Genomic DNA, 27,015 nt, shown 5'->3' with positions numbered 1-27,015 from the left:
CCTTATTAAAAACCATTCTGTTAGTTGCTGCCCACAGCTCCAATTTATTTATATCTTTTTGAATCTTCTCTCTCTCTTCTCTAGTATTAGATATCCCTCCTAGCTTTGTATCATCAGAAAATTTAATCAGTTTACCCTCAATTCCTTCATCTAAATCATTGAAAAAGATGTTGAACAATACAGGGCCCAGAACAGAGCCTTGTGGTACTCCACTTGAGACATTCTTCAAACTGGATGTGCAGCCATTTATGACCACTCTTTTGGTGCGATCACTATGCCAGTTATGAATCCACGTAACAGTTGCCTTGTCCATTCCACACTTAGTCATTTTTTCAATAAGGATAGTGTGAGATACTTTGTCAAATGCTTTGTTGAAGTCAAGATGTACTATATCTTCAGCATTTCCCTGATCCACCATGTTGGTGTTTCTGTCATAGAAGGAAATTAAGTTAGTCTGACATGACTTATTAGTTACAAACCCATGCTGACTCTGGTTAATCACTTCATTTTTATCCAGGTACTTACATACATGTTGTTTAATAATTTGCTCAACGATCTTTCCTGGTATAGAAGTCAGACTCACTAGCCTATAGGTCCCTGTGTCCACCTTCTTCCCCTTTTTGAAGATAGGAACAACATTTGCTCTTCTTCAGTCTTCTGGGACTTCTGATCTTCGGTAATTTTCAAAGATTTTGGAAAGTTTCTCAAAAATTTCTTCTGCTATTTCCTCCAGTACTCTGGGGTGTAATACTTCTGGACCTGGAGACTTGAATTCATTTATGTCCGCTAAGTATTCCCTCACTATCTTTCCGCTTATAGATAGCCTGGATTCTTTTATTCCTTTAATAGGACAGTGAAGATCAGTTGATGTTGCATTTCCTTTCTGAGAGAAATCAGATGCAAATTAAGAATTTAAAAGTTCAACCTTCTCAGCATCCTTTCTCACCATTTCATCATTTTCATTTTGTAAAAATCCTATTGCATCTTTGACTTTTCCTTTTACTTTTGATATATCCCCCAAATCCTTTTTTACTGCTTTTGACATCTCTTGCAAGCTTTAATTCATTGTCAGCTTTAGATAATCTGATGCTGCGTCCCCTTGCAGGTTCTGAAGACTGCATTATATCCTTCTTTAGGTATGCCTCCATCTTTCCATTTGATAAACATTTCTTTCTTCCTTTTTAGCATATGTTTAAGTTCTGTGTTCATCCTTCCTGGTTTCCTTAAATGCTTCCTATTCTTCCCTATTTTCAGAATTGTTAACGATTGTGTTTTGAGAATCTCATTTTTCAAAATTTTCCAAGCTTCCTGGACATTTTTGGGGCATGTGCGAATACGCCTGTTGATGGAGGACAATAAACATGCCCATTCACGACACATAGGTTTCTGTTCCACTTTGCAGGGAGGTACGGTACACCACTTCTAAAGCCAGAGCAGTTTGAATAAGTCAGCAGTTGCATAGCAGATAATGCAAACGGCATGCTTCTCAGGACAATCCTATCTTCCGTCACCGACCAATCTCACCAGTCAACAGTTTGGATCACTCAATCATTACCCTGATTCTCCTTCCTCCCAGCATATTTAGTCCCTGGAAACTAGTGATCCCATGTTCTACGAGCACATGCACGCACTCTTGCCCTCTTAAAGGGCCAGAGCATGCACATGCTATTTCCTCCCCAGCCAATGGTTTAGAGGCATTATGTATATATTGCTTAGTCTCCACTGGGGAGGCGCCTGAGCAACCTTCCTGTTTCAGTCTATGTTGTGTAAGGTCACATACCAGTGCAAGTCCTGCCTGTTGTACACTAAGTACAAATTATGCACGTAGTACTCCAAGTACAAATCCTGCCTGCTGTACTCTAAGTGAAAATCCCACTTGCTACACTCTGAAGCAAATCCTGCTTGCTGCAGTCTGAGATGAATCCTGCTTGCTGCACTCTGAAGCAAATCCTGCTTGCTGCACTCTGAAGCAAATCATGCCTGCTGCACTCTGAAGCAAATCCTGTTTGCTACACTCTGAAGCAAATCCCACTTGCTGCACTCTGAAGCAAAACCTGCTAGCTGCACTCTGGCTCAAACTCTGTCTCTTACACAAACTCTTCTGCTCTCTGATATAAACTTGGTCAGCTGCACTTTAGATGCAAGCTCTGCCTGCTGCTCCATCCAGTTTGTCATTTGGGTCCAGCTGCCGCGCGACCATTGGTCTTCCCTGAAGTGGCACCTGGCATTCATCTGGAGTCAAATCTAACCTCATCATCAGAGGCTTTAGTTACTAGTCAGGTGATTGCTTAGTCACACCCCTCCAAGCTCTCCATGGTCCGTGGTACAGTGGTTCCACAAACCACAATCGTGACAGTTTGCTCAGGCCATGGATCTCGCTGGATCCTGGACCTTGCCCTTACGGACCATGTACCAGGAGCTTTGCCGACAGAAGAATGCACAGGAAAAGCTGTCCACACAGTTACAGTCCTTAATCACTAAGTTGGAGACCTTAAATATCCCTCCAGAGTTCCAGCAAGTTGAAACAGTCATGTCTCCTCCAGAGACTTCCCAGAAAATTTGCTTAGTTTAAGATCCTGGCCTCCAACTCGCAGCCCCACCATGTTTTGACAGCAATCCAAAGCTCTGCCGCGGTTCATCAACTATTGCCAGCTACATTTTGAACTTCTTCCACACCATTTCCCACTGGACAGAGCAAAGGTGGCGTTTCTAATGTCACACCTTGGAGGCGAGGCTCTGGCGTGGTTGAACCCATTGTGGGAGATAGAGGATCCAATCATCTCTGATTTACCTGCATTCCTGGAAGGTTTTTGCAAGGTGTTCATTGAACACGGGTAAACCACCTCTGCATCTTCCCCTTTGTTCCGCTTACGTCAGACCAATTCTTCGGTGGCGTAATATGCGGTATGCTTTCGCACTCTGGCGTCCAAACTCGGATGGAGCAATGAAGCTTTGCTGGTGACATTCTGGGAGGGGTTTTCCAGAGATAATAAGGATGAGTTAGCTGGATGAGACCTACCAACTACCCTCAACAACCTGATCTCTCTCGCCATCCATATAGACCTCCATTTCCGTGATCGTGCTAGTGAAGTGGCACGTGAAAGTAAACAGCAGCGCCTGGCTCCCTTTTCTCAAAGACCAGAGAAGCTCATGGGGTGGTAGAAGAGGTCTCTCTAGAAAGAAATCTGTGATACTTACTGTGGCCGTGACATCCAGTGAATTCCAGTTTGTTAAGTCAGCATATTTGGATTCCAGGGCAAGGGAAAATTTCATCCTTCAGGCTGTAGTGGATCGGTTCCAAATCCCAGTTCATCCACTCCAGAACCCCCTGGCAATAACATGTGTCAATGGGAGAACTCTTCGGGAAACAGTTTGTTTTGCTACTGAGCCGCTTGAGGTCCGTATTGGGATGCTCCATATGGAGAAAATGGTCTTCTATGTCAACTCCAACATGTATCACGCCTTTCTCTTGGGCCTACTATGGCTGCCTTAGCATGAACCTGTGTTGGACTGGAGAACTGGAGAGGTACTCCTCTGGGGACATTTCTGTCATGGGAGGTTTCTGGCTCCCATACGCCCGGCTAAGGCCCCGTCTATTCTGGCATCGTTGCACAGTTTGCCATCTGCCTATTGGTCATTTACTAACGTATTTGACAAGAAGAAGGCAGAGACTTTGCTGCCCCACAGACTATATGATGGCCCTATTGGTTTGATTCCCTGGTCTATACCCCCCCTAGAGGCTGAATTCACCCTTTGCCCCCAGGTGAGACTCAAACTATATCAGACTACATCCAGGAGAATTTGGCTAGGGGGTTCATTCCGAAATCCTCCTCTCCTGCTGGATCTGGGTTTTTCTTTGTCAAGAAGAAGGACGGGTCTCTGCGACCCTGTATAAACTTTCGAGGTCTCAACCAAATCACGGTGAAACATAAATATCCTATTCCACTGATTCCTGAGTTGTTTGACCGATTAAGAGGTTCTCAATCCCCAGCCATCACTTTTTCTCCTGGTGTGGCGTCACCGTCTTGTATCAGAATGTGTCCAGGAACATCACCCATGCCCTTACTAATGTAGTTAATGGGATTTTCCACTTAGTTATTTACACATGCCCAGGGCCACCACATTTCCTGACGGTACCATGATTGAACATTATGGAGGCTGGCATTAAGTCCCACCATGGCATGGCACATGTTCTCCCGACGCCAAGGATTTCTGTCCTTGCTTCTATCAGTTTTTCCTACCCGTCATACATTAGTTCTTGCACCCTCTCCTGGTACTCATCATCCTCCATCTCTGTTTTGTTAACTCAGAGCACATCGTTCTCATTAGCTGGAAGCTGAAAGCCCTGCAACACTGCCTCAGTGAAGCGGCAACAGGTTCTGCTCAAGCTAATTTGTCTAGTAGACAAACCGCTCACCATGGTAGTTACTTACAGGAATAACCATCCAGACAGATCTGTGGCTCTCAATGTAAAACCTCCTGCCAGGCATGTTCGTGCATGATGATGGCAGTAACCTGGTGGCAGCTGTGAAGCTTAGCAAACTCACACACATACCATGCTTGTGCTCAACTTAGTAGTTCAGTGTTTTATGAAAACATAACCAGATTTGCCAGAGTATCTGGTTAAGTTACACCGTATCTGCGTCCACTTCTGCAATATGGTTACAGCTGTAACTGGTCTATCAGTGCTGCAGCGCCTGCAAGTGCCAGCTCACAGACTAGTGTGCAACATGCCCATGTGCTTGAACTCTACACTGCACATGCTGGCAAGGCTTCTGTGCCAATTTAAACAGTTGCTGCTGATAGTTGAACATGAAGCTTTGTATGCGGACAAGGTGGAGGCAGAGATAGACATAACACAGGGAGACATACTACCCTGCCAAGCCTCAACTCATCTGCTCAGTGCAGATTGGGTAACCATGAGGAGGTTGAGGGTGAGGAAGAGGAGGAGGAATGAGAGCAAAAGAGGTTAGCACCCACACAAGCTTTTTCCCATTTCTCCTACGTGGATGGGGTGAGGAGGGAAATGTGGAGGAAGAGATGAAGGAGGAGGAGGAGATGGAGAGTTGTCATCATGGTGGAGACACTAAAGTGCTGACTGTAGAGACCTTGGCACTAGTGATGGACAAGCACTAAAATGCTCTGGTGCTCGTTGCTCGGGTTGAGCAAATTGGAAAGCTTGGGTGCTCGACCCGAGCAACGAGCCCAATGTAAGTCTATGGGAAAACCGAGCATTTTTGTCACAATCCCCCTTGAGGGTCCTTTTATGGTCTAAAACTGCCTGAAATCGATGGGAACAGTGCTCAAATGCCATGGTAACATCATGGGGAATACCCCTGGAAGCATTTCTGACTCCCAGTTCACCGCTGTGATCAATGTTGTCAGAATATTACGCCACTTTTACAAGCGCACACAAAAAAATACAAAAACAAAGCCAAAATGAATTTTCCTGAGTAATATGTTAAAGAACATCCTTTACAGGGTAATGATTTGTTGATTTGTATGTAAGGCAAAATAAAGAACCCCCAAAAAATGTTCCTGCACCACTTGGGCTATGTTCACATGTAGCGTTTTTGATGTGTTTTTCAACTTTAGCATCGCTTTCAACCTATACAAATGCATTCACTGGGATATGTCATTTTAACGTATAACAAACTTAGCTGGCCATGTGTAGTGTGACACATCATTAGACATATCCTGTTTCATTTATGAAGGAAGGACTCTGAAAGTCACAAAGCCTATTTTTATACGGGCATCAGGCGGCATTAGTGTTCTTAAAAGGCCATCAGCTAGCTATGGTTTGTTGTTCCCATTATAAAACAGTGGGTCTCCTATACTGTTATTGTCTATGCAGTGAGTGGCTGGGCTGCCAAAAATTAAGATGCAACCCAATACCCCTTTGACGAGATTCACAGGAGGGCCTCATGAAAAAATGTTTCCATTATAAGAAAATGGATCTCTCATATTGTTTGCCTATTATTATTATTATTATTATTATTATTATTTATTTATAAAGCACCATTGGTTCCATGGTGCTGTGCATGAGAAGGGGTTACATGCAAATTACAGATATCACTTACAGTAAACAAACTAACAATCACAGACTGATATAGAGGGGAGAGAGGACCCTTCCCTTTTGGCCTTACATGCTACAGGATGGTGGGGAAGGAGACAGTAGGTTGGGGGGTTGCAGCAGCTCCAGTGATGGTGAGGCGGTAGCTCCAGTAGTGGTGAGGAGGCAACGGGGATCATTGCAGGCTGTAGGCTTTCCTGAAGAGGTGGGTTTTCAGGTTCCGTCTGAAGGATCCTAGTGTGTTTGATAGCCGGATGTGATGGGGCAGGGAATTCCAGATGATGGGTGCTATTCGGGAGAAGTCTTGGAGGCGGTTGGGTGAGGAGCGAATAAGTGTGGAGGAGAGAAGGAGGTCTTGGGAGGACCGGAGATTACGTGAGGGAAGGTATCGGGAGATTAGTTCAGTGATGTATGGAGGAGACAGGTTGTAGATGGCCTTGTAGGTCAGTATTAGTAATTTGAACTGGATACGCTGAAGGAATGGGAGCCAGTGAAGAGATTTGCAGAGGGGAGAAGCGGAGGAGTAGCGAGGAGAGAGATGAATTAGTCGGGCGGCAGAGTAGAGGATGGACTGGAGAGGTGCAAGGGTGTTAGCAGGGAGGCCACAGAAAAGGATGTTGCAATAGTCGAGGCGGGAGATGATGAGGGCATGCACAAGCATTTTAGTAGATTGAGGGTTGAGGAAGAGACGGATCCTGGAAATATTTTTGAGCTGGAGGCGACAGGAGGTGGAGAGCTTGGATATGCGGTTTAAAGGACAGGGCAGAGTCAAGGGATACTCCGAGGCAGCGGACCTCCGGTACGGGGGAAAGCATGATGTTGTCAATTGTTATAGAAAGGTCGGGTAAGGAAGATCTGTGTGATGGGCGAAAGTTGATCAGTTCAGATTTGTCCACATTGAGTTTGAGGAAGCGAGAGGAGAAGAAGGAGGATATGGCTGATAGACACTCTGGGATTCTGGAAAGCAGAGAGGTGATGTCTGGGCCAGAGAGGTAGATCTGAGTATCATCGACATAAAGGTGGTACTGGAATCTGTGGGACTTTATGAGTTGCCCCAGGCCAAGTGTGTAGATTGAGAAGAGTAGGGGTCCTAGGACAGAGCCTTGGGGGACTCCAACAGAGGGTGGGATGAGGAGGTTGTGTGGGAGTGGGAGACGCTGAATGTGCGGTTGGAAAGGTATGAGGAGATCCAGGATAGGGCGAGGTCTTTGATGCCAAAGGAGGAGAGGATCTGTAGTAGGAAGCAGTGGTCAACGGTGTCGAATGCAGAGGACAGGTCTAGAAGCAGGAGTATAGAGTATTGTCCGTTAGCTTTGGCTGTATGTAGGTCGTTGGTAATTTTGGTCAGGGCTGTCTCAGTGGAATGATGGGGGCGCAATCCAGATTGTAGATTGTCAAAGAGCAAGTTAGATGAGAGGTGGGAGGAAAATTCAGTGTGGACATGCTGTTCCAGGAGTTTAGAAGCAAATGGGAGCAGTGATATTGGGCGATAGCTGGACGTGGCTGTTGGATCGAGAGTTGGCTTTTTAAGGATAGGCATGATTGTGGCATGTTTGAAAGCAGAAGGGAAGGTACCAGAAGTTAGTGATAGGTTGAAGATGTGGGTTAGGGATGGGATAAGAGTGGTGGTGATGTTGGGGAGGTGGGATGGGAAAGGGTCAGGTGCACAAGTGGTGAGGTGTGATTTGGAGAGAAGATGAGCAAGCTCCCCTTCAGTGATGTTAGATAAGGAGGTTATGAGGTTTGGGCATTGGTCTGGTATACAAAGGGGTTGTGGTGGTTGAGCAATAAAGACTTGCTGTGTTTGGTCTATCTTCTTTTTGAAGTGTGCGGCAAAGTCCTCGGCAGAGATTAGGGAAGTCGGAGGGGGCTGTGGTGGGCGGAGGGAGTTAAAATTATTGAACAACTGTTTGGGGTTGTGGGATAAGGAAGATACAAGGGATGTAAAGAAGGCCTGTTTAGCAGAGGTGAGAGCTGATTTGAATGCAAGTGTTGCTTGTTTGAGTGCAGTGAAGTCGTCTTGCGAATGCGTTATCTTCCAGCGCCGTTCTGCAATTCTGGAAACTTGCCTATGCATTTAATGCAAGGCCTGCCTTGCCCCAAAGTTACACACACCCCAATAACCCTTTGAACCGATGGCCTGGATGGCCACATGAAACCAAAGTTCCCATTATTAAGAATTTTGCCCATGAAGTCAATGCAAGGCCTGCCCTGCACCAAAGTTACATGCACCCCAATAAGCCTTTTAACCCACGTACTGGATGGCCACATGAAAACTAAGTGCACATTATTCATTTGGTACTCCAATACTGTTTGCTTATGCATTGAATGCAAGGCCTGCCCTTCACCAAAATAACACACACCCCAATAACCTTTTCAAAAGATGTACTTTAGGGCCTCATGACAAAAATGTTCCGATTTGAAGAAAGTGTGTCTCCCATAGCGTTTGTCTATACATTTAATGCTTGGCCTGCCTTGCCACAAAGTTACACGCCCCCCTATAACCATTTGATCTGACGTCCTGGATTGCCACATGAAATGAATGTTCCCATTATTTTCAATTTTGTACTCCCATAAAGTTTGTCCATGAAGTGAATGCAAGGCCTGCCCTAAACCAAAGTTACACGCACCCCAATAAGCTTTTGAAGCCAAGTACTGTATGGCCACAGGAAAACCAAGTTCACATTATTCATTTGGTACTCCCATACTGTTTGCTTATACATTGAATGCAAGGCCTGCCCTGTACCAAAGTTACACGCATCCCAATAAGCCTTTGGACCCACGTACTGGATGGCCACATGAAAACCAAGTTCACATTATTCATTTGGTACTCCCATACTGTTTGCTTATGCATTGAATGCAAGGCCTGCCCTGCACCAATGTAACAAGCATCTCAATAATCCTTTCAACAAATGTACTTGAGGGCCTCATGACAGATATGTTCCCATTAGAAGAAAGTGTGTCTCCCCATAGTGTTTGCCTATGCATTTAATGCTTGGCCTGTCCTGCCACAAAGTTACATGCACCCCAGTAACATTTGGAACAGACCTCGTGGATGGCCACAAGAAAACAAAGATCCCTTTTATTCTTTTTTTACTCCCATAAAGTTTGCTTATGCATTGAATGCAAGGCCTTCCTTGCCCAAAAGTTACACGCACCCCAATAACCCTTGAAACAGATGTCCTGGATGGCTACATGAAACCAAAGTTCCATTATTTTTCATTTGGTAATACCACACTGTTTACCTATACATTGAATGCAAGGCCTGCCTTGCACCAAAGTAAGATGCGCCCCAATAACCCTTTCAACAGAGGTACTTGAGGGCCTCATGACAAAAATGTTCCCACTTGAGAAAGTCTGTCTCCTATTGTGTTTGCCTATGAATTTAATGCTTGGCCTGTCCTCCCACAAAGTTACACGCACCACAATAACACTTGTAACAGATTTCCTAGATGGCTACATGAAACCAAAGTTCTGATTTTTTTCATTTGGTACTGCCGTACTGTTAACCTATGCATTGAATGCAAGGCCTGCCCTGCCACAAAGTTACATGCACCCCAATAACACTTGGAACAGACTTCCTGGATGGCCACATGAAACCAAAGATCCCATTATTATGGACTTTGCCTGCGCCAAATTTGCACGAACTACAATCCCCATTGGAAGAAACGTGGAGGAGGGCCTCAAAAAGTGCATCGGCCGCAACTCTATCAACACACCTGTGGCACAAGGTTCTTCATCTTCACCCATACGTATTGCCAAGAATATCGAAATGTCACAGTCGAAAAATATTTTTTTCTGGTGTAACGAACACTGTTAAAGGAATGCCAATAAGCGTAGTTAACCACGACCCTGGGACCTGGGAAACAACAGATTTCCTCTTGACAAGATATGGACGGTGATAGTATTGATGACGACTTGGAACTTTCCAAATTCCACACCAAGAAGACAAAGACCACAGCTGCCAACAATGTGCAAAAAAGCAGTGAATGTCTGGAAATTAAATTTTCTCTTGAGCTAACTTTATCTTTTACTAAAGCGGTACAGAATGATGCATACACAGCTCCCATGTCTACTCAGCACGTCAACATCTTTATTGCACACAAAGGTTCTAACCAATGTGTCACGGACACTTGTTACAAAGGAGGCCAGTACATCAGTAGGGCCTACTCCATAATGGTCTGTGTTTAGCCCTTTAGAAGGCAAAAAAGACCATTAATAATTTGCATCCAAGAGTCACAGAGGAAGACAACATGGAGCTTTTCTGTGCATGTGGTGCCTTGAAGCGCACCTGCTTGCTGTGTTCTGGAATTGCCGAGGTCGTGTTTGTAAGAAAGTATGATGCAGTTGGTGCCTGCAAGAATTACAACAACAGATACCTAGATGGACAACCAATGAAATGCAATCTTCCTTTGAATTGTAGTTTGATAACATCAGACCAGCCCACACTTCTAAGATTTAGTGACACCCCATCAAAGAAGGAAGGTGAATCTAGAAGAAACACAACCTCCTCCTCCTTCAGTGTTGCTTAAAATCCTTCAGCTGAAGTTGATCTTGATACTATCTAAAAAGCACTCTTTAAATCCTCAGTGTCATCATCAGTCATCCAACCACCTGTATTAAAGATTAAGCTCTGATTACATCAACCCAATTTGGGGACTGCAATGAGAGAGACTCACAGTTCACATATGAGCCCAGAGACTCCTTTAAAAAAAACAAACCTTCATTTTTCATTTTGTTTTTTGTTTAGCTCTGATGATTAACAACAGTTAGTCAATGTTGAAGGAGTCTGCCATGAGACATTGGACAATTTATCCTGTTCCCAGCATTGTACTACTGTTCTTCTTCGTTGTGGGGCAGTTGCATTATTGCATCATGAATTTGAGTTTTCCCCTTGCTTAAGTATTGTGATACAGCACGGTTATGGTTCTGCTGTTCTGACAAGGGAGGCTAAATAAATGTTGAATAACTTGTCTAAATTTCTTCAATAATCTATTTCAACTGAAAAGATAATCTTTGTTGTTTTCTAGTTTTAACATCTGGATTCCTACAAATGGATCTCAAGACCATCATATTACTTTAAATGGGGGGAATTACTAAGAGTCCATTGACTGTGTTTTAGACAAATACATTTTTTATGCCTAATTAATGTTGCACACTGTACAAATGTAATCAAGAAGTGTTCAATGGTAGGCAATATTTACTGCACTGCGGCTGAAGCATTTTGTGACATCTGTGATCTGAAGACAGAGAAATGCTGAAGGGTAATAGATCATGCTAATAGAGATCTAAATGCTGAAATGTGTACAGAGGAATGCTGGGAGGGCACAGATTGTTGTTGTCTATCAACTTCGACTACATTTAAAAATTTTTATGTAATGCTGGTAATTAATAAAAGTTACTCTAGTGTTGACAGGGCGCAGTGCCACAGCACGACTATTTGCTCTTCCTGTCCAACCCTATAATTTTTTAACCCCTTCGTGACCGGGCCAATTTTTTAAATTCTGACCAATATCACTTTATGTGGTCATAACTCTGGAATGCTTCAACAAATCCCACAGTGATTTTGATACTGTTTTTTCACGGCACATTATAATTTATGATAATAGTAAATTTAGATTGATATGTTTTGTGTTTATTTATAAAAGTATCAGAAACTTGACAAAAATGTAAAAAAAATTGCAGTTTTCAAACTTTGAATGATTATCCCTTTAATCCAGATAGTCATACCACAGAAAAACATGAATAAACCACATTTCCCACATGTCGGCTTTACATCAGCACCATTTTTTAAACTGTAATTTATTTTGTTAGCCTTTTAGGAGGTTTAAAAATGTAGCAGCAATTTTTCATTTTTTCAAGGAAATTTACAAAATTTATTTTTTTGAGGGACCTATCCAGGTTTGAAGTGACTTTAGGGGTGCTATATATTGGAAAACCCCAAACGTGATACCATTTTAAAAACAGCACCCCCTGACATATTGAAAACCGCTGTAAGGTAGTTTATTAACCCTTCAGGTGATTTTTAGGGCAGCACGGTGGCTCAGTGGTCCTGGGTCCTGGGTTCGAATCCCACCAAGGACAACATCTGCAAGGAGTTTGTATGTTCTCCCCGTGTTTGTGTGGGTTTCCTCCGGGCACTCCGGTTTCCTCCCACACTCCAAAGACATACTGATAGGGAATTTAGATTGTGAGCCCCATCGGGGACAGTGATGAAAATGTGTGCAAACTGTAAAGCGCTGCAGAATATGTTAGCGCTATATAAAAATAAAGATTATTTATTATTATTATTTTTAGGAATTAATGCAAAGTGGTATAGCCGGAATGAAAAAGTGTTTGTTTACCACCTAAATGTCGCTAACTTCTGAACTGACCGCTATAGCCGGGAGACTCTAAGGCCGCTATTTGGCCATGAACAGCTATGGCAAACATCAGGACCACACAATCATGATCTCGGTGTGTCAATTAGATTAAAGTGCAAGCCCCCACAATCTTTTAACCATTTATTTGATGTAGTCACTTTTGACAGCAGCAACTAAGGGGTTAAACAGATATGGACGGTGTCAACACCGATAATTTGTGATACGGCAAGTTGTCAGATATAGTGGACCTTTATGGGGATGATATTCTCTTATATCTCAGGTCAGTATATATACGTATTACGGTCTTGAAGAGGATTTATAATAGATATTTATTTGGACACCTCATTGGGAGGGGGAGACACAAGAAATGATAGGTGAATTCTGCTGAGACCACAAACACCCCTTTGCAAACAATATTGTGGCTGTTGCCTCACGGAACACGTTCACCCTGGTGCTCTAGTGGTGGTATCTGAAGAGGCGTGGAGGATGTGTGGTATCCCACAAACTGGCCATTTCAATGGGATACCGGCTATATTGTGTTTTTTCATATAAATGCTGTGCATTTTTATGTGGACTCAGCATTTTAAATACTTTATGAGACCTGCTGACAGGCAGCACAAAAAGGGTTAATCTTCTCCTCTCAGGCTTGATCATGTGACCCAGCTGTGTTTTAATATGCAGAAGATTTCAAGCCTTCATAGAATTGTTTTTGTTGTGTCTTAGCCTTCTTATTTACACAATTTGTCGGGCTTCACCCCCCAAAAAAAATACTGGTAAGATATTTGAAAGTGAGCTATCTCCGTCAGAAGCCACATGTATCTGTGGGATACAAATTGTGGCATGTGAGTCATCTATTGAACTGTCTTTCCTGTGTCTTACCCTAGTTTTGACACCAGTTTGCTGAAAAAACTTTTTTACCAACATGACAAATAAACTGTGGTTTACATCCACACAGATCACATATCAGTTCACTCCAAATTCAGCCATTTGTAGTGAAAGTGAAAAATATTGCAGTCCATTTAAAATGGCCAAGGCACGTGGCAAGGGATTAAAGAGCTGGATGTGATGGTGATGGTGCCTGCAGAGGCCGGAGGCTGAGGGCAGGAGCAAGCTGAAATTGGGTCACAACAAACACCCACTTCTTCTCGCTCTACATTCCTGTCCCAATTACTAGGGGACCACAGCAGCACACCACTATTGAACCTAGAGTAGCATCAAAAGGTTGTTGGTTGGATAGCGAATAATACTTCCAGTCACTTTGCCACCACCACCAGCACCCTGTCTTCCACATGGTCAAGTCTGAGTAGCCATGAGTCTGGATTGCATATTCCTCACCCTGAGCCTCCTTCCTCCCACCATGCCGAGTGCCTGGAGACAACTGATCCCACACTTCAATACTCCCAAGAGCTGTTCACTTTTCTATTTATAGATTTCAGCCTCACGCCCGGCCCACTTGAAGCGGGACAAAATGATATTGCACGTAGCGATGCCCAAATATTTGAGCAGCCACCCTCACACAAAGGTGATGATAGGAACGTGTCACAAGAGGTGGACGATGATGAGACACAATTGGCAGAAAGTCATGAGGAGGACCAGGGTGTGTAAGCGGAAGATGAGGTGGTGGATGATATTATTATTAATAGTCATTTTTATAGCGTCATTAATTCAATGTCGCTTTACTTGTGATAAAGGGGCATACATCGACAAGTACTCTAAACATGAGCAATACAAGGCATACACAAGTACAGAAGGAGTGGACCCTTCCCGCAAGGGCTCAAAGTCTACAGGAGATGGGAGAGGATAGAAAAATGGAGGGTAGAGCTGGTCATGCAGCGATTCAGTAGACTGAGGTTCACTGCAGGTTATAGGTTTGTCAGAAGAGGTGGTTCTTCAGATTTGTTTTGAATGTTTCCATGGTAGGCAAAAGTATGCTGTGATGTGGTTGAGAGTTGCAAAGTATGGGTGAAGCACGGGAGAAGTCTTGTATGCGATTGTGGGAACAAGAGATGAGAGGGGAAAGGAGAAGGATATCTTGAGAGGATCGAAGGTTGTCTGTAAGTAAATACCAGGAGACCATGTCACAGATTTATGTAGAAGACAGGTTGTGGATGGCTTTGCATGTCATAGTTTTAGGGTTTAGAGAGGAGAGGCAGGGAAATAAAGGGGAGACAGGTGAATTAGTTGAACAGCAGAGTTTTGGATAGATTGGAGTGGTGCAAGAGTGCTAGAGGGGAGGCAAGAGAATAGAAGGTTGCAATAGTCGAGATGGGAGATGATGAGTGCATGCACAAGTGTTTTTACAGTTTCTTGGTCAAGGAATGTATGGATTTGTGAGATGCTTTTGAGTTGTAGTCGGCAGGAGGATGAAAGGGTTTGGATATGTGGCTTGAAAGAGAGGGCAGAGCCGAGGATTACCCTGAGACACCGAGCATGCGGGACTGGGAAATGTGAGCAGCCATTGACATTGATGGATAGGTCTGGTGGAGGGGTAGAGTGAGATGGGTGAAAGACGATGAATTATGTTTTGTCCATGTTCAGATTTAGAAAGCGAGCAGAAAAGAAGGATTTAATAGTGGACAGACATTGTGGCATTTTGGTCAGTAAGGAGGTGATGTCAGGTCCAGATAGGTACAGTAGATCTGTGTGTCATCGACGTAGAGACGATTTTGCCAACCTTGGGATTGTAAGAGCTGTCCCAGGCCGAAGGTGTAGATGGAAAAAAGTAGGGGTCCTAGACCTGAGCCTTAGGGAATACTGACAGACAGGGGGCGAGGTGGGAGAGGAAGACACTGAATGTCCCTGTATCACCAACACAACAGAAGTTGACAGTACAACTGTTATATGATTCCGATTCTGGCTGTTTTTAAAAACTCTGCTGATAACCCAAAACAGTCTATTTGCATCACCTTCCATGCCTGCATCAGCAGGGCTAGCAAAAATACCAGCCTGAGCAACACCAGCTTGATCAGGCATATGGCAGCAAAGTACCTGACTTTTTTGGCTGAACCCCAGGGTCCAGGAGCAGTGCTGGTAATACCACTGCTACTTCTGCTGTTGTGCATGCAAGCCAATACCCTGTCCATGGTGCATGCAAAAATGCCTCCTGCCCTGCATCTGTTGTTGCATACACTCAACTAACACCATCAACAAGCATGTCCATGTCCTTTTCCCAGGGCAGCATTCAGTTGTCCCTACCCAAGTCTTTAGTTGTAGAAGGATAGGGAAAATAAGGGGAGGTCAGCTCACCAGTCTCAGTTATGATCCATAATCCTCCTGCGCACGGAGTCACCTTGATCAGGGGCGTTGACTGAAGCAAAGTAAAGAATAGAATCTCCAGCGCTGGACTTCAGTTAAAAATTCATCATTTATTGGAAATTCTTAAAATCGGACAGAAAAAAGTATGAATAAGGACATACAGGCAGATGGGGTCTCTGGTGGTCTCCAACCAACGCGTTTCGACCTAAGTCTTTGGAATGTAAGCGAAACTAAGCATCCAATGCCCCACAAGCCACACTACTAAATTCCCACTTTTCTCGACTGCTTGAACTCTAAATTTTGCCTTTTAGGCTTGTGGAGATGGAAGTTTTCTGCAATATGTTTGCAGCTACCATCCCAAAGTATTCTGTCCCCAGCCACCACTATTTCTCCGGCTGTGCCGTCCTGGCACTACACAAGCACGTGTCCCACAGCATTACCCGAGCCCTCAAGCATGCTGTTAATGAGAAAGTCCACCTAATCACAGAAACGTGGACAGGTGCTTGTGAGCAGGGACTGTACATTTTGCTTATGGCACACTGGGTTAGCATAGTGGAAGCCGGAACCCACTCGGACCTTGTGAGACCATGTCACAGATGTATGTAGGAAAAAACGAACAACATTCCATCCGGGTGAAGATAACGTATCTTATGACATCTTTATTCTGCCAAATTCAACGTTTCAACCCATAAGGGTCTTTTTCAAGCATCCCTTATGGGTTGAAATGTTGCATTTGGCAGAATAAAGATGTCATAAGATACTTTATCTTCACCTGGATGGAATGCTGTTTGTTTTTTCTTTTGATGGTTTGCTCTCCAATTGGGTAATTGGACTTTATAACCTGCATTCTGATGGTTGAGTGCTGCTGGCTGTACCTTTTCTATTTTGGACAGATGTATGTAGGAGACAGGTTGTGGATGGGTTTGCATGTCATATTTACGGTTTTGAACTGTTGTCACTGGACAATAGGAAGCCAGTGAAGGGCCTGGCAGAGAGGAGAGGCTGTGGAATAACGGTACTTTGGATGGAACACGTCCTCAGGATGCCGAGGATTGTGGGCCCTTTGTCAATCTGAATTAGGCCCACAGTCTACAGCTCTTGCACCTCCTCCTTTTCCTCTTAAGCTACTATCTCTGAAAAGACCAAATCAGTCACAAGTTAGAAGCACTGCAGCACTGCCTCAGCCAAGTGGCAACAGCTGGTGCAGAAGCTAATATGCTTAGGTGACAAACCGCACAATGTTGAAGAGTTATGGAGAGCTCTGAAACAGCAGGAAGATCTGTGGCTGACATCGCAGAACCTTCAGCCAGGCATGGTCGTGTGTGACAATGGTCGGAACCTGGTGGCATCTCTGAGGCGAGGCGAGCTCACACACGTACCATATCTGGCCTATGTGCTTACCCTCATTGTTCAATGGTTTCTCAAAAGCTACCTGGAGCTGATGGATCTGCTTGTGAAAATACGCCACCTGTGCGCCCATTTTAGAAAGTCAGCTACAGCTTCAACCTCCCTTATCGTGCTTCAGCAGCGTTTGTAGTTTCCGGCTCTCCGACTGGTATGTGATTTCCCCATGCATTGGAACTCTAGACTGCATATGTTGGAAAGGATTTATGAGTAGAAGAGGACAGTTTTTGACTACCAGCATCAACAAAGCTGGTGGTATTCTGTTCAGACTCCACACACAAGGCCTCAGGAATGGACATGGAGATCAGACATCTGAACCATCCTCCAAAACTTTGAGGACTCCAGCAAGATGGTGAGCGGCGATGACGCCATAGTTAAAGTTCTCTGTGCTCTAATAATAATAATAATTGCTCTTAATATAGTGCCAACATATTCCACAGCGCTTTACAATTTAACAGTTTCAAACACAACAGTCGTAAGTAACAATGTTAACAATAATACAATAATTAAAGTAAAATAAAATGACCCTGCTCATGAGAGCTTACAATCTACAATGCTGGCGGAACAAGATGAGATGGAGGAAGGAATTATACTGGGTGATTACACAAAACCCAGCCTCATCTCATCCCAACGTGTATTGCGTGACAATGAGGAAAAGGAGGAGGAGGAAGCACAGGAGCTAGTTTCATGCGCTATAGACAGTACTACAAGCACAACTGTCATACCGTCTGTTCAGTGGGGATGGCCTGAGGACAGAGAGAAGGAGGATAGCATGGTCAGTCATCCTCTTGGTGAGGACATGGAAGTCTTGCCTGTTAGCAGTCTGGCACGCATGGCTGAGTTTATGTTATAATGTCTTTCCTGTGACCCTCACGTTCTCAAAATTTTGGGTGACAGGCAATACTGATTGGTGACACTTCTAGACCCACGCTGCAAGGAGAACTTTATATCTCTTATTCCAGAGGCAGACAGGTGTACTAAAATGTTGGAATACCTGAGTGGCCTTCTTGCGGAATTATTAAAACAATTCCCATCTGAAAACGCTGGTAGCAGAGGTCACAGTTCGTTGGACAACCAAGGATTACAGGTGAGAGAGACACAACTTCAATGCAACAGAGGCAGTGGAACACTGGCAAAGTTCTGGGAGAGTTTTCTCAGATCCCCCATCGTCCTGGCCCTGAGGCACAGGGTACTCTGACAAGAAGTGCAAAGTGTTGGAAGATACTGATGGAGTATCTTGCTGACAGTACCAGCGTCCTCTGTGATTACTCTGTGCCTTATAATTATTGGTTATCTAAGCTAGACACATGGCTTGAACTGGCTCTCTCTACTGCGTATGTGTGCTGTACTCACAGTCATGGCGCGCAAGGCACCTTGCTCTCTGGCAGTATCACTGTTAGCGGCGGGAGCCTATGGGAACAGTCCTTCATGATGTCAGTGCTTCTAAGGACGGAGCATGCGTCTCAGCCTCCTCTGTTCTGCTTTCGTGCATGCTTTTTTAAGCCTTTAAGGTCACCGGGTCTGTCTGCTGAAGTCTATCGCAGTGCCAGCACTTTGAGTGCGTAGTGTGCTGCCCCTTTGCTGCTCTCATGCTGAAAGCAGTCCCTCAGTTTCCAGACTGTGTTCCTCCTTACATATCTGTCCAATCAGTTATTTCATGTAAGCATCATAGAAGGCATGTGATCCAATTTTAAAGTGCAAATTATAAATTAAATCCATAACAATTTCACTTTGAAAGACTATTTGGCTCACATGAATGCAGAACATGATACTAGTCTCATACTTTCAAAATTTCGGTGGTAAATAATTGCCACACAGATAGGTTGTTTGTTCTGACTTTTGTAACATCATTTGGTGATAATTATTCACACCTATTTGCTTCATATTCATCATCTTTTTTAGCCTTCGGAATATTTTGTTGTAAGAGTGAAAGCAAGCTAGTGAAGTTGGTGGTAACTCATTTGTGAAAGTAATTGTAATCTTTACGATTTTTCCATTGCGTGTGTGGCTAACCACCTCATTAATCTTATTTAGTTTCTTTGGCAAGAAAAGAGCAGCTCAATCAAAAACACATGCTTTTCCTATTAATTTATCATGATGGTAAAGAAGAGGTGATATTAGAGATCTAGATAACATCTGTGGACTGTAGTCAACATGGTACTTTGACAAGACCCACTGGGGTGTAGCTTTCAATTTGACATAGTTTGTGCACATCTGAATAGAGTTGCAAAAAAAAAACAGATTTTGATTCAATGACATGTTGGAAGGATTGTCTAGTGTTAACACCCATATCATGGAAGTCACGTCTACAGACACCAACCTCTACAATTGACACATCTTTAAATACAGCCGAAATGTCAAAATCTCTAGCTTCTGTTCTAGAATCTGCAGGGGCTCCTTTTTGACATCCTCATCCAACAAGTTCAGTTATAGTAGGGGATGTATTGTCAGAATCCAGCCCAGGAACTTCAGGCTTGGGTAGTTGCGAGTCCTGGCCCAATGCTCTTCCACATGCTGTTGGTCTGGCTCTTCCAGTCAAGATTTAATCTAGAAGCTTTCGCCTTTGTAATTCGCTGACAGAGCAAAACACTGCCCAAGCGTTCACCCTCTTCTCCTCTTACTTTCTATCTGCGCAGTAACTGCCTCTAAGCAGAAGATGATGATGGTGGTAGTAGTTGATGCATTTGAGACCCAGTCATAAAGCAGCCATAAGAATTTAAAACAGAAGTATTTTTACTGAGATTTTTTGTTTTTACCCCAAAATATTGTATAGAAATAGGGTAAGACACAGCAAAAACATTTGAATGGAGGCCTGAAATGCCACAATTTGTAGGGCAAAGATAGATAAGTCATCTGACGGAGATACCACAATGTTCAATATGTGGCCTGTCTTTTTTTGTTTTTGAACACAAAATATGGAACTAGGGTATTGAACTAGGGTAACACACAGCAAAAACATTTGAATAGAGGCCTGTAATGCCAAAATTTTTAGCCGACAGATAGAGGAGGCGTCTGACAGAGACACCACATTGTGAAATATGTGGCCTGTATTTTTATTTTTTTACAGCAAAATAGTGTATAGCACTATGGTAAGACACAGCGAAAAAAACTGTTGAATGGAGGCCTGAGATGCCCCAATTTTTAGCCCACTGATAGAAGAGGCGTCTGATGGAGATACCACACTGTAAAATATGTGGCCTGTATTTTTTTTTTTTTAACAGCAAAATAGTGTATAGCACTAGGGTAAGACACAGCTAAACAGTTGAATGGAGTACTGAAATGCCACAATTTTTAGCCCACACATAGATGAGGCATCTGTCAGAGAAACCACGCTGTAAAATAGGTGATCGGTATTTTTATTTTTGTTTACAGCAATATAGAGTATAGCACTAAGGTATCACACTGGAAAAACATTTGAATGGAGGCATGTAATGCCCCAATTTATAGCTCACAGATAGATGAGGCATCTCACGGAGATACCACACTGTAAAATATATGGCCTGTATTTTTGTTTTTTTTTACTGCAAAATAGCGTGTAGTACTATGGTAAGACTCAGCAATAACAGTTGAATGGACTCCTGAAATGCCACAATTTTTAGCCCACAGATAGAAGAGGCATCTGATGGAGATACTACACTGTAAAATATGTGGCCTGTATTTTTACAGCAAAATATTGTATAGCACTAGGGTGGCACAACAAAAACAGTTGAATGGAGGTCTGAAATGCCACAGTTTTTAGCCCACAGATAGATGAGACGTCTGACGGAGATAGCCCACTTTCAAATATCTGACCTGTAATTTTTTGTTTTTTGGCCCAGTTAAATTGTGTCAATAAGTAGGCTAAGACACAACAAAAAAATTCTATTTACGCCTGAAATGGCACAATTCTGAGCGCAATGATATGTGATCCATTAGGCAGATAAAACCCAGTGTAAAATATCTGCCCTGTAGCTAAATATTTTTTGGGAAGCTAAATATTTTTTGGGCAGCAAAATGGTGTCAAGAAATTGTATAAGCGGTGCTAAATAATAACCCGGTCGGAAGGAGCGCAAAAAGAAGGGATGGTGGATTAAATATCTTCTTTTTATTGCATAGTCCACAATGCGTTTTGACAGAATCATCTGTCTTCCTCAGGTGGCAGTTGTGGACTATGCAATAAAAAGAAAATATTAAATCCACCATCCCTTCTCTTTGCGCTTCTTCCGACCGGGTTATTATTTAGCACAGCAACTACCTTTCTCTCTAGAGGTACCCGGCAGGAGCTGCATTGTTTCCCTAACTACGCATGGCTGGTGCTCCTTCATGACCATCATCACTATTATCTGAAGAAATTGTATAAGACACTCCAAAAATTACTACAGTACCACAAAAAAGGCCAGAATATACTGTGCACTGAGGAGTGAGGCCTGAGATGGACAAAGCCATTTTAAATTGCTGGATTTTCATGCTGTTGTATTAAAATGATCCGGCTGTAGTCTGCAGTGGAACAAGCAAATAAATGTAGAAAAAAGGGGGCTCTCGATTGCTTTGTAATAAAACTAGCAGAATTCAGGTGCAGAAAAAAAATATTCCTAGCCACGGATACCTGCAGCTAGGTATATATATAATAGGCAGCTGCAGCAGACAGAGGTGGACCCTATTGATGTATGGCAAACCCATTTAAAATAGCTGTTTTTCACACTGTTCTATGAAAAGGATCTGGCTGTATTCTGTAGTGTCACCAAGTAAATGGAGAATAAAAGGGCACTGAGGATTGCTTTGGAATAAAATTATCAGAATTATGATGCAAAAAAAAATTATTCATGGCCACTGGGGCTAGGTATATACTGTCAACACATTTAAAAGGCAGCAGCAGCAGACAGTAATGGAAAGGACCCTCTTGATGTATGCAATGATATCTATATCTCCACATACAGTGCATGCATGCCTTGCACTGATATGTATATACCCACATACACTCCACTGCCTACCAAGCACCGCAATCTATATACCCCATAATTAGTCCTTAGAAGGACTGTTGGTTTAGCTGGGTTTGTGTATTCTATTATGTGTATACCCACACTAACTTATATACCCACAAATCTGACCCTATCTCGGCAGCAAATCTCCCTACACTGTGTGAATCCGGAGCTGAATGCGACTAGCAGGGTGGCGGCAGGTCTCTTATAGACCTGATGATGCTGTGCAGCCAGATAATCACTGTAATACCACAACCAAGATGGCTGCAGCATTGCTGTGCATGACAAACAATCCCTAAATGTTGATTGGGGCTCTAAAGAGCACCAAATATGGAGGGCAGTGACCAGAAATCCCACCAAGCAAACCAGGAAATGCTCGGCACTCACAGATTACCACGAGTACAGCGATGCTTGGGTGAGTAACGAGCATTACCGAGTATGCTTGCTCATCACAATTCGGCACATATGGCAGACTCCATGTATTGTTTCCTTTACCAGTACCATCACATTATATTCATCTTGATCAAAATAAAAGTATTGGTTGATCACCCCGCTAGACCCATGCTACAAAGATAGCTTTGCATCTCTTCCTCCTGAGGCAAAGAAGTCTTCTAAAAGAGTGCTAAACCAGAACACAGAAGGCAATTATGAAAAAAAATGTTGAAAAAATTCCCATCAAACAATGCTAAAATCGGGGAAAGGAAGCCTCCTTGCCCAACGAAGGAGGAGAAGAGATTGAGACACACACCAGGTACAGCAGATACTTCTATACACTGTTAAAGTCCTGGGACAATTTTATGACATCCACCCAGCATCCATGCCCTGATGACCAGTTATTTTTGACAAGTAAGAAAAAGGTTTTAAAGATGGTCAAGCAATTCCTTGCTGACAAAACCAGCATACTGCTTAACTCCTCTGCAAACTTCAGCTAATGGGTCTCAAAGCTGGACACCTGGCATGAGATGTCCCTCTATTCCTTGGAGGTGTTGTGCTGCCCTGCCATTAATGTCTTGTCTGAATGTGTTTTTAGTGCCACTGGGGGGTAATAAGAGACAAACGCTTTTTCTTGTCAACAGAAAGCGTTGACAGGCTCACACTGATAACAATGACCAAAGCCTGGATTAAACCTGACTTTTCCATAACACCGGATGACAGCAGCTCATAATGTGTTTTTAATGTTCAATATTTGAATGAGACCCACCAGTTGTTTCATTCTAGGGTCTATAGATGACTGGATGACCCTCTTTACAATTCTTTCTCAAGTGGAAAGCATTTATAAGGGTAAAAGCACCACAACTACACTTTCTAAATCTTTCTATGAGGCATTCCAATTGGTGCCTTCAATGGTGTATGGATGACCCTGTTTGTAATTTTTGCCATGCTTTGCACATTGTGCATAGATTTTATGAGTGTAGGAGTACCACAACTACACTTTGTTTGCAATATTTGAATGAGGCACTACAGTTGGTGCCTGCAAGGGTGTATGGAGGACCCTGCTTGTAAATTTTGGCAGGATTTGCATTTAGTGCTTAGCTTTTATGAGTCTAGGAGTATTAGTACATTACAATTTGAACAGAATGTGTATAAGGCCCTCTTTTATGTCTAATACAGGGTATATCTGAGTACTAGAGTTGAGCGAAACGGGTCGAAAAATTTCAAAAGTCGCCGACTTTTGGCAAAGTTGGGTTTCATGAAACGAAACCCGACCCTAGGATGATATCAGCCACGAGGTCGGCGACTTACGCGCCAAAGTCGCGTTTCAAAAGTTTGTTTTGCGCTCTTTTTCAGCCAATCAGGATCCACGGACACTGTGGGCAACGTGATGACATAGGCAGGGGTCACCACCATCTTTCAGAAGGGCATGCAAGTGATTGGCATGCTTTGGTGGGCGTCACAGGGGGTATAAAAGGGCGTGCACGCCGACCGCCATCTTACTTATGCTGATCTCAGTACAGGGAGAGGTTGCTGCTGATTCTGTAGGGAGATCGTTAGGCAGGGAAGAAGACAAAAAAACTGCTTCTGCTGCTAGCGATTTGGCCTGCACAACACACCAGTCACTGTGTGTGCAGTGCAAGGGGAGGCTATATAGTGGTGTATCAGTGGTGTTGGTTGTTGGGCTGCCCTCTAAGGCTTCCTGACATTCCTGCATTGCTGTTTACCCACTGCTCTGCAAATTGCTTTTTTAAAAGCAATCCCAATTTTTTTTTTGTCCTGCTGAGAAGAAAAAAAAACTGCTTCTGCTGCTAGCAATTTGGCCTGCACAACACACCAGTCACTGTGTGTGCAGTGCAAGGGGAGGCTATATTGTGGTGTATCAGTGGTGTTGGTTGTTGGGCTGCCTTTTAAGGCTTCCTGACAGGCTGGCATTGCTGTTTACCCACTGCTCTGCAAACTGCTTTTTTAAAAGCAATCCAATCTCCCTTATCCTCTAGTCACTTTTGTCACAGCTGTGCCATCGAGCCTGTGACATAGCGCTCAGATATCAGTGGGCCTCACACAATCCAAAAGTGTCCAGTGTCCACAAGTGTCTGCAGAAATTCAAAATCTCCCTTATCCTCTAGTCACTTTGGTCACAGCTGTGCCATCGAGCCTGTCACATAGCGCTCAGATATTCATTGGGCCTCACACAATCCAAAAGTGTCCAGTGTCCAAAAGTGTGTGCAGAGATTCAAAATCTCCCTTATTCTCTAGTCACTTTGGTCACAGCTGTGCCATCGAGCCTGTCACATAGCGCTCAGATATTCATTGGGCCTCACACAATCCAAAAGTGTCCAGTGTCCAAAAGTGTGTGCAGAGATTCAAAATCTCCCTTATCCTCTAGTCACTTTGGTCACAGCTGTGCCATCGAGCCTGTCACATAGCGCTCAGATATTCATTGGGCCTCACACAATCCAAAAGTGTCCAGTGTCCAAAAGTGTGTGCAGAGATTCAAAATCTCCCTTATCCTCTAGTCACTTTGGTCACAGCTGTGCCATCGAGCCTGTCACATAGCGCTCAGATATTCATTGGGCCTCACACAATCCAAAAGTGTCCAGTGTCCAAAAGTGTGTGCAGAGATTCAAAATCTCCCTTATCCTCTAGTCACTTTGGTCACAGCTGTGCCATCGAGCCTGTCACATAGCGCTCAGATATTCATTGGGCCTCACACAATCCAAAAGTGTCCAGTGTCCAAAAGTGCGTGCAGAGATTCAAGATCTCCCTTATCCTCTAGTCACTTTGGTCACAGCTGTGCCATCGAGCCTGTCACATAGCGCTCAGATATTCATTGGGCCTCACACAATCCAAAAGTGTCCAGTGTCCAAAAGTGTGTGCAGAGATTCAAAATCTCCCTTATCCTCTAGTCACTTTGGTCACAGCTGTGCCATCGAGCCTGTCACATAGCGCTCAGATATTCATTGGGCCTCACACAATCCAAAAGTGTCCAGTGTCCAAAAGTGTGTGCAGAGATTCAAAATCTCCCTTATCCTCTAGTCACTTTGGTCACAGCTGTGCCATCGAGCCTGTCACATAGCGCTCAGATATTCATTGGGCCTCACACAATCCAAAAGTGTCCAGTGTCCAAAAGTGTGTGCAGAGATTCAAAATCTCCCTTATCCTCTAGTCACTTTGGTCACAGCTGTGCCATCGAGCCTGTCACATAGCGCTCAGATATTCATTGGGCCTCACACAATCCAAAAGTGTCCAGTGTCCAAAAGTGTGTGCAGAGATTCAAAATCTCCCTTATCCTCTAGTCACTTTGGTCACAGCTGTGCCATCGAGCCTGTCACATAGCGCTCAGATATTCATTGGGCCTCACACAATCCAAAAGTGTCCAGTGTCCAAAAGTGTGTGCAGAGATTCAAAATCTCCCTTATCCTCTAGTCACTTTGGTCACAGCTGTGCCATCGAGCCTGTCACATAGCGCTCAGATATTCATTGGGCCTCACACAATCCAAAAATGTCCAGTGTCCAAAAGTGTGTGCAGAGATTCAAAATCTCCCTTATCCTCTAGTCACTTTGGTCACAGCTGTGCCATCGAGCCTGTCACATAGCGCTCAGATATTCATTGGGCCTCACACAATCCAAAAGTGTCCAGTGTCCAAAAGTGTGTGCAGAGATTCAAAATCTCCCTTATCCTCTAGTCACTTTGGTCACAGCTGTGCCATCGAGCCTGTGACATAGCGCTCAGATATCAGTGGGCCTCACACAATCCAAAAGTGTCCAGTGTCCACAAGTGTCTGCAGAAATTCAAAATCTCCCCTGTCCTATAGACACCTTGTACCTTGTTTTACATTACTATATAGTTTGTTGGATTTTGTCTACATTTCTACCAAAAATGAGGAAGGCTGGTGGAAGAGGCCGTGGAATTGGGCGGGGGTTGGCAGCTGGTAATGATGGTGTTGGTGATGGATCTGATGGTAGTGGCAAGAGCAAAATAGGACCGAATGCAGGAGGTGCTGAGCCTGCGTCATCGTCTGGCTACATAAGGCCTCGAACGCTTAGTTTTCTAGGAGTTGGCAAACCGCTTTTAAAGCCAGAGCATCAGGAAAAAGTTTTGTCTTACATTGCTGACTCAGCCTCCAGCTCTATCGCCTCCTCTTCTTCAGTTGTAAAAAGTAAAAGCACTGAGTCGTCATTGGAGGCTCATGTTCTTGAACCACACCTTTCCTTGTGTCCTTCACCCCAACCAAGATTGAAGGATGACGCAGGCCATACTACTGATTACTCCATGGAGCTGTTTTCACATACCATGCCTGGATTATCAAGTGAAATGGTGAATTACCCAGGCCAAGATGAATCTGACATGGAGTGCACTGATGCACAGCTGCTGATGGATGATTCTGCTGGTACATTCACTCAGAGCACTACATTGTCCTCGCAGTGTAAAGAGCCAGATTCTGACCCTGATGAGACTCAGGTGCCCCTTCCCGCACACTATACCACCATACACGGTGACACAGAGGAAGGTGCACATGACATAGAA

General features: G+C 43.8%; 1 pseudogene; it reads left to right on the top strand.

The window, feature by feature from the left end:
• Nucleotides 1–9,964: 9,964 nt before the first annotated feature.
• LOC141084705 (polymerase delta-interacting protein 3 pseudogene) lies at nt 9,965–10,710 on the top strand (annotated as a pseudogene).
• Nucleotides 10,711–27,015: the final 16,305 nt, after the last annotated feature.

This window comes from Dendrobates tinctorius, unplaced genomic scaffold (assembly GCF_039654945.1).
Source record: "Dendrobates tinctorius isolate UK_male_01 unplaced genomic scaffold, ASM3965494v1 ptg000026l, whole genome shotgun sequence".
NCBI lineage: Eukaryota > Metazoa > Chordata > Amphibia > Anura > Dendrobatidae > Dendrobates > Dendrobates tinctorius.
Note: the sequence above shows the minus strand (reverse complement) of the source record. Positions and strands in the feature narration are given on the sequence as shown.